At 37.0% G+C, this 8729-nt stretch overlaps 2 pseudogenes; both read right to left on the bottom strand.

The window, feature by feature from the left end:
- Window positions 1-2479: 2479 nt before the first annotated feature.
- On the bottom strand, window positions 2480-2938 carry LOC119545450 (annotated as a pseudogene).
- Window positions 2939-3517: 579 nt separating this feature from the next.
- Window positions 3518-3817, bottom strand: LOC119545179 (annotated as a pseudogene).
- Window positions 3818-8729: the final 4912 nt, after the last annotated feature.

An 8729-nucleotide genomic window follows, 5' to 3' on the forward strand; every position in this document is an offset into this window, starting at 1 on the left:
AAAAAAAAAAAAAATGTAGCTTATGAGGGGTGACAATGGGATTGGGAAAGCCATAAGGACCACACTTCCCTTTGTCTAGTTTATGGATGGATGAGAAGAAAAATAGGGGAAGGAAACAAACAAAGAAACAGACAAAGGCACGCAGTGTTCTTTTTTACTTTAATTGCTCTTTTTCACTTTAATTATTATCCTTGTTATTTTTGTGTGTGTGCTAATGAAGGTGTCAGGGATTGGTTTAGGTGATGAATGTACAACTATGTAATGGTACTGTGAACAATCGAATGTACGATTTGTTTTGTATGACTGCGTGGTATGTGAATATATCTGAATAAAATGAAGATTTTAAAAAAATGCATTTTTCTGCATGATAGGATGTAGGAATATAATTCAATTTTTTCTCATATAGATATCCTATTGCCACAGGAACATTTATTGAATAGCCCATCACTTTCCCTATTATTCGTAATGCTTCCTTTTTCATACATCATGTTTTCAGGTATGTTTGGGTATTTTTTGTGAGCCCTCTATTCTCCTGTTAGTCTTTCTGCATTATCCTTCGACCAGGATCACACTGTTTTGAATAAATAGCTGTGTAATAAATCTTGATTTCTGCTAAGTCAAGTCCTCCACCACAGCTCTTTATTTTTTAAAAATTCTCTTAGCTTATTTTTGGCCTCTTTGTCTTTCAAGTTAATTTTTGGATCAGCCTGTCAAGTTCTACAAAATGCCTGTTTGGGTTTGTATCAGGATTTAATCAAAAAAAGCAGAACTACTGTGGTGGATTGAATTGTGTACTGCAATTTGGACATGTTCTTGGTCTCGGTCCTCATTCTGGTGGTTGTGGACCCATTGTAAATAAGATCTCCTCAAAATGTTACTCCATATTAGGTGTGGCCCAATTAAATCGGGTTGGGCTTTAATCCAGATTACTAAAGTCCTCTGTGAGCAGAGTGAAAGTCAGATGGAGAGAGAAGTCATGGGGAGCAGCTTGAAGCCTGAAGTCAATAGAACCTGGGGGAGAAAGGAAAAGACATCACAGTGTGCATTGCCATGTGTTGGAAAACCCAAAAGTTCCTGGCCAGCCAGAAGATGCCAGCCAAGGCAGAAGATATCAACCCCAGAAAGAAGCAAGCTTTCTAGCCTCTGAAACCATGAGCCAAAAATTCCTGTTGTAAAGCCAACCTACTATACTATATGGTGTTTGTTTTAGCAACTAGGAAACTAAAACAACTACCATTAAGGGTATATAAAAAGCATTTTATGATAGGGCTTAAACTTTACACAACAGTGGGAAATAGTTACACATTTCTTGTAGGCTACTGCTTTTGTGTCTGGTATTGGACCTGAAGTCAACAGAGCCTGCTGTTGGGAAAGAAAATGGATGTAAATGGAGAAGAAACAAAGATAATTCAGAATCACAAGGGCAAACTAAAACCTACGTCTGTCTCTCTTAGCCTCCAACTTCAGTGATACAGATGACCTGCAGAATAAGCTGGCACCCTTTACCATAGAGCTGTCACACAGAACTCATGCAAGATGGGGAGAAGCTGAAAGAGATCTGGTGAGAGCTGAAGGAGAAGTGGGTCCATCTGCTACCAGATGAGCTGCATTAAGATGTGGCATTTAAAAGAAAATGGCTGCTACTTCACTCTCACCTTCCATTCCTCACATAAATTTTTCTTACGGCTAACCCTAACCCAGGACCATTCAATGAAGGGAATTCTGGGTAACAAAGTTCCTACTTAGCTAGGTTGACACTGTACAAAACTGCCTCAGGGATTTTATTTGGAATGACTTGAATTTATGTATTAATTTAAGGTAGTCGAAATCTTTAAAATATTGAGTCATCTCATCCAAGAAACGGTTTTATCTCTTCTTTTATTCAGGTCTTCCCTTATGTTCCTCAAAAGATTTTGTAAATTTCTCTGTTACTGTTTTGTAAATATTTTGAACCTTACAATTTTTTTATTTGATATTTTGTTTGCATCTTTTAAATTACATGTTTCATTTGATTGCCAGTGGTTAATAACAAAGATTTTAATTTTTGTGGGTTTATTGAAAGTGTACCTGCTGCTATTCCAAATTCAACTTTCTTATTAGTTCTAATATTTCATGTGCTGATTCTCTTGGATGTTTCTACTTAGGGCAATCATGTCATCTGCAAATACTGAAAATGTTGCCTCTTCCTTTCCAACCCTATACCTTCTGTTTCTTTTTCTTGTCTTACTGCATTAGCTAGAACTTCCTCTACAATATTGACTAGTGTTTGTAAAGGGGGAATTCTTGTCTTGTTCTGACTTTAATGGGAAAGCTCTTAGAGGTTTACTATTTTTATTTTTTTATTTTATTTTATTTTATTATTATTATTATTTTTGACAGCTCCTGCTTCAGGTTTATTTGTATAAATAGCACAGGAGGACCCACCACCGTGCACATGGCAGCCCGGGGGTCACACCAGTCCTTGCATTCTGGGGGAGCTCTACTCAGGAGCCTTCGTGGGGGCCTGGGCACCTTTGGGAGCCTGACCGGAAGCAGTAACCTGAGCTGGAGCCAGAGCCTGGGCCTTGGTTTTATCCTTGGCCTTGGACTTTGGTCGGCGGAGTCTGAGACCCTTGGCGATGCGCTCACGAGCATGCTTCCTGAGCTGGCAGTGGGCAATGTAGGCCAGACGATTGAGCTTGCAGCTGCCGTTTTTTGGGATCTTGGGCTTGACCTCTTTGGGCTTCACAAGGGCACATGCGCTCGTGGCCTTGGCATTGTTGGCCTGCATCTTCTTCAGGCCCTTCTTGTTATGCTTCTTGGAAAAATGCATGTTCCTCAAGAACTTGGGGTCCACCCCCTTAAGCGATTCATATCTTTGTGATCAGGGCTTCTTGATGCCGTTTCTGTGCCATTTCCAGGACAGATTGTGTGTGGTGTGGTTCTCGGACTTGGCCATGCCTGCACCCTCGTTTGCAGCTCCCAGAGCACCTGGGACCGGAAAAGAAAGGAGCTAGAGGTTCACTATTAAGTATCATGTTTCCTAAAATTTTTCAAAAATAGTCTGTTTATTATTTGAAATTTGAAATTTGAACTGTTTTTTTTCTCTTCATCTATTAGAGGGATTAAATGTTTTTCCTCCTTTATTATGACTGTGTAGCCAACCTCCAAAATGGCCCCAATGATCCCTGCCTCCTGGTATCACACTTGTGTAATCCCCTCCCTTACGGTGTGGCCCAGACATGGTGACTCACTTCTAATGACAATGTGGCAGAAGTGATGTTATGTCATTTTGGAGATTAGGTTATAAAAATATCTTTTCTGGCTGTATAAAATGAGTTAGTTTTCTACCTTTACCTATTATAAAGTTTGTATTAGAGAGGGAGTATCAATACCTTAAAGATTTAATCAAACTTGCCTGTAAAACTATCTGGGTCTAGTGTCATTAAAGAGAAGGTTTATAAATGACCAAGTCAGTATTTTAGTTACTGATAGTTCTTCTTGGTTGATTTTTTTTTTACATAAATTAATCCATTTATTATAGGCGAGAGGTGTTTTGAATTATGTAGTCTCTACAGGTCTTCAGTCTCCTGAGGGTGGGCTTTACTGTGACTGCCCAGGTGATGCTGTAGGTCCAGGCACCACCAGTTACTGTTCTCATGCAGGAACCACAGTGCCAGATCCCCACAGCTCATCTCTTCATTTTGGCTTTGCCACAGAAGGAGCAAGTGTACTTGGTCCACTGGCTGATTTCAGTTTTCTTCATTTTCTTATGGGAGATGCAATTACAGGTCCCACATTTACCAACCATTCTGACCTTCTTGGTGCATTTAGCCATGTTGCAGCAAAATAACTCTGAGTCCAGAGAGCTTCTTGGTTCACTTTTAGCATGTTATATTTTTCTAGAAAATTGTCCATTCCAACAAAGTTTTTAAATTCAATGGTATAAATTTCTTTATAATAATCATTTTTGGATTTTCAAGTATCTGTGGTCATGATCCCAATGTTGTTTATTATCCCTTGATTAGTGTTGCCAGAAATATATTTTATTAATCTTTTTTTTAAAACAGCTTTTTGGTATAGTGATTGTTCTGGTTTGCTGGAGCTGCCATTATGCAAAATACCAGAAATGGGTTGGCTTTTATAAAGGGGATTAATTAGGTTACAAATTTACAGTTCCAAGGCCATAAAAGTGTCCATACTAAAGCATCAACAAGAGGATACCTTCCCTGAAGAACAGCTGATGGTGTCCGGAATATCTCCATCAGCTGGAAAGGCACGTGGCTGGCATCTGCTGGTCCTTTGCTCCCAGGTTGCGTTTCAAATGGCTTTCTCCAAAATGTCTCTGAGCTTCGTCTTCACTCCTCTCTCTCAGCTCTTATGCGTCCTTGCTTCTTTCTCCCAGGGTGTTCCTCTCGAAGCATCTGGGGGTCCTCTCTTAGCTTCTCCAGGGCCAACTCTGGGCTTCTTCTCTTAGCATCTCCAAATGTCCTTCTGTCTGCATCTCCAGGTGTCTCCAAGGGTTAGCATCTGTGTCGGCTCTTGAGCTCTCTTAAGTACACCAGTGAACTAATCAAGATACACCCTGAATGGGTGGGGTCCACACCTCCATGGAAATAATTTTATCAAAGGTCTCATCAACAGTTGGGTGAGTCACGTCTCCATGGAAACACTGAATCAAAAGGTTCCACCCTAATCAAAAGACTAATAAGTTTGCCCCACAAAATTACATTAAAGAACATGGCTTTTTTGTGGGGGGCATAATAGATTCAAACCAGCACAGTGATACTCCATTGTTTCTTTGTTTTCTATTTTAATTAGTTTTATTTTCATGGTACTAATTTTTTTATTTCACTTCTTTGAGTTTTCCCTGTTATCTCTTTAGCTTCTCAAGTAGAATATTTAATTCATTAATTTGCAATTTTTCCTGTTCTGTAATAAATGTATTGAATGTTATAAATTTCATTTTAAGTTCTATATTAGCTTATCCCACAAGTTTTGTTGGGCAATTCTTTTATTGACATTCTATTCTAAAGTAGAAATCTTAATTTCCATGGCTATTTCCTCTTTAGCCAAAGAATTATTGAGGGTGTGTATGTGTGTGTTTGTAGTTTCAAAATTCTAAGTTTAAAATCCTTAGAATTGCTAATGTCTGATATAAATGTATTGCAATCAAGAACATGGTCTACATGATATTATTTAAAATTTGAGGATTCTTTTGTGATAATGTTTACATTATCTCCTTTTATAAATGCGGATATGTTCATTCCTCCTTTTAATCCTGTCAGTGCTTGATTTTTATATTCCAGGCTACATTATTAGGAACATACAAGTTTATGATTGTTATAAATTCTTGGTGACTCATTCATTTTGTGATTATGTATAGATATGTAGTATCTGTATTGCATATTGATTTTTAACTCATTCTCTTTATTCTGCTATTAATATTACTACAGCATCTTTCTTTGAATTAGGATTTTCTTACTATATCTTTTTTTCAATTTTTTTATTTTCAACTTTGTTATATCATTTTGATTGCTTGATAAAAGGAATTAAATTTGAATATATTTGCCTCTCCCTGGTTTTGGACCTAAAAGCCAGCAGACCTGTGCTTCATCCCTGCTCACAATTTGTATTTCTTCTCCATTTCTCACCAACAGATGTTTGTATTTCTTCTCCATTTCTCACCAACAGATGTTTATTTTGTTTTGTAGCGTGGCTATGTCTGTTTGATATTTTCATTTTATGTTTTGTCTATCATTGCTATTGATTGGAGTAAAGAATAAGCTTACAATGCTATCTTGATGGAAGTCTCCAGCTAATTCTTGTACCAGGCTTGAAAATGCAAAAAATCTTTGTCTACATGGAAAATTTTAACATTCACAGGAGGGAGAGGGATGTGCCAAATGTTGATTCAAAACCTGTGTTTTATAGGGCAGCAATTTTCAGTGTCGGCCCACATGTTCTCCCTAAGTTGTGGAGGGAGGGATTTGTCTAGCTTTGCCACTAATTATGTGTCTGACCAAGGGAAGTGGGGCTGGGCAGTTACCATCACAGGGTTGACCCCAACTGACCCACTGCTCAGTGATCCCTTTGGTAGATTCATCTTCCCCTGAGGTTCCCAGTTAAAGAAAGAGAACAGAACTTTTGGTAGATAAACTCATGTTTAAAGCACTAAAACAAAACCCCAAAGATCAATTTACCCTTGAACTCACAAGGATATGCATCCCAAATTTGGAGTACATGGCAATGTGGCAGTGATCGGGTGGGGAGAAGGGTAGCTACACGTAAAGCCATTAAATAACTACTACATAGCAAGCCTTCCTGGGCTGATAATTTTACCATTCATTTTGGATGAGGAAAAAAAGCATTTTTTATATTAAACACATATATATAATATTGATTAAAAATACTTGTGAGTTTTTATAATAAAACACCACTTGTCTAAGGAATCCCAAGGAATAGTTGTTTTCCTTTGAGTCACAGCTCTAGAAATTTAGTTTCACTCTTCTGGACTATTAGAATATTTTGGTAGAAAAGTTGAAGAAGAGTCATCATAAGGGAATGAGGTAAAATACAAGGCTAAAGGTGGAATAAGAATTTCCATTCTCTGCCCATTCACTCATCTGAAGTTCCTGTTTTCCTGCTTCATAACCAAGGAGGCTCAAGGGTCAGTGATGTGGTTATGATATTTTGTTTAAAGCCTGAGAGTTTAGTCTTCTTTACCTCAGTCATTTCTAGATTATTTGGAAAAAAATGTGCAAAGCAGTTGGTACAACCCATATTTTAATAGTCTGCCTCATAGTGCACCAACTGACTACTGCTCCCTTCCTTTCCTTTCATTCATACTATTTGTCCTGTTCCAGGTCTTTGTGGTCTCCCTACGATCACCATTATTTTCCAAACAAAAAAATGAAACATAAGTCCTGACAATTGAACAGAATATTTTAAATTAAGACTGTCCTAAATAATACTTGGTGTATGTTCATTGGAATTATTCCCCTGAAAAAGACTGATGATTAGAGTAGAAACACTATCTATATAGCCTTCTGCATAGTGACAGTGCAGAGAAGGAGGTCTTCAGTGTGATCATCTCATCCCTGCATCTAGCATATATTGAGTGACCAATCAAGGAAAGTTAGAGTTCTCCCATATTCTATTCTTTGCTCTCAACTTCTCTCTTGGTATCCCACTGGGATCCTATCACTCCTCTACCATTTTGTGCCCTGCCCCCTCCAATGCTCTCAAGCTTCCCTCACAGGACAAGCATTCCTACTGACAAAGGTCCCTACCTAGGCTCACCAATCATTCATTTATTCATTCATTCTTCATTCATTTTCGTTCTGTTTTTTTTTTCTTCTTTTACATATAACAACTTTTCAGCTAACAGCACTTGAAGAGTTATACCAATTTATTTGTGATTCTTTGGGGGGGGGGTATATAACAACACTTTCACTCAAAATTGCACTAAAGACATTAAGGTAGCTATTATTTTTAAATGGAAAAAAATAAGTGTTGATGAGGATGCAGGGAAATAATCTTCATACATTGTTGGTGGGAATGTAAAATGGTGCAGTCATTGTGGAAAACAGTGTGGCAGGTCCTCAGAAAATTAAACATAGAATTACCATGTGACCCAACAATTCCACTCCTAGCTATATACCCAAAAGAATTTAAAACAAGGACTCAAACATATACTTGTACACCAATATTCATATCAGCATTATTCACAATAACAAAAGGTGGAAGCAACCCAAGTGTCTATCCAGAGATGATTGGATAAACAAAATGTGGTATATGCTTACAATAGAATATTCAGTCATAAAAAAAGAGTGAAGCTCTGCTACATGCTACAACATGCATGAACCTTAAAGACATCTGTTGAGTTAAATAAGTCAGATACAAAAGGACAAGTATCGTATGATTCCATTTATATAAAATACCTAGAATGAGCAAATTGAAGACAGAAAGTAGATTACAGGTTACCAAGTACTGGGGGAGGTGGCAAATGGGGAGTTAGTGTTTAATGGGTATAGAGATTCTGTTTGGGATATGGAAAAAGTTTTAGTAATGGATGGTGGTGATGATAGCACAATATAGTGAATGTAATTATCACTGAATTTACACCTGAAATTGGTTAAAATCAGAAATTTTGTGTTGCATATATATTACCACTAAAACATTTTTTTAATAAAAGAATCCTCACTAAATAAATAATGAACGAGAAGTGGTATTTCTTCATTAAGATTCAAGCAAACACCCACTGACAATTTCCTTGACACAATAGTTTAATGTAAGCAATATGATTCTTTTATCTGTCATATGCAAGCACTATTTTCATCAATTTCAAAGCACTCTCATGTTTAACTTTTAGTTTGCCCTAGGGGTCTGTTTCTGTGCTATAACTTTATGTTTAAGTGCAGTGTGAGTTTAAAAAAGGCCAATTTATCAGAAGCTTGAAAATTTAAAGAAAAAGAAAAAAATATGTATAAGTCTTTAATACATTAACTTGTATGTACAAACTGCATTTATTTAATTTTCAAATACATTACTTAAATAAATGTGTCTTCATTGTTCAGTTGATATATTTTTCTATCTTTGAAAGTTATTTTGTTATCTTGGAGTAAGATACAGCATAATTTTTCCCATTAAAATGAATAGAAATACTTTTTTTTTTTTCATGAATTTTAAGGTACAAATTAAAGTCATTTAGTGGTAGATGGGTATACTATGTTCAGAGCACCCTAAGA

The sequence above is a fragment of the Choloepus didactylus genome, chromosome 10, assembly GCF_015220235.1.
Source record: "Choloepus didactylus isolate mChoDid1 chromosome 10, mChoDid1.pri, whole genome shotgun sequence".
NCBI classification, from domain to species: domain Eukaryota; kingdom Metazoa; phylum Chordata; class Mammalia; order Pilosa; family Megalonychidae; genus Choloepus; species Choloepus didactylus.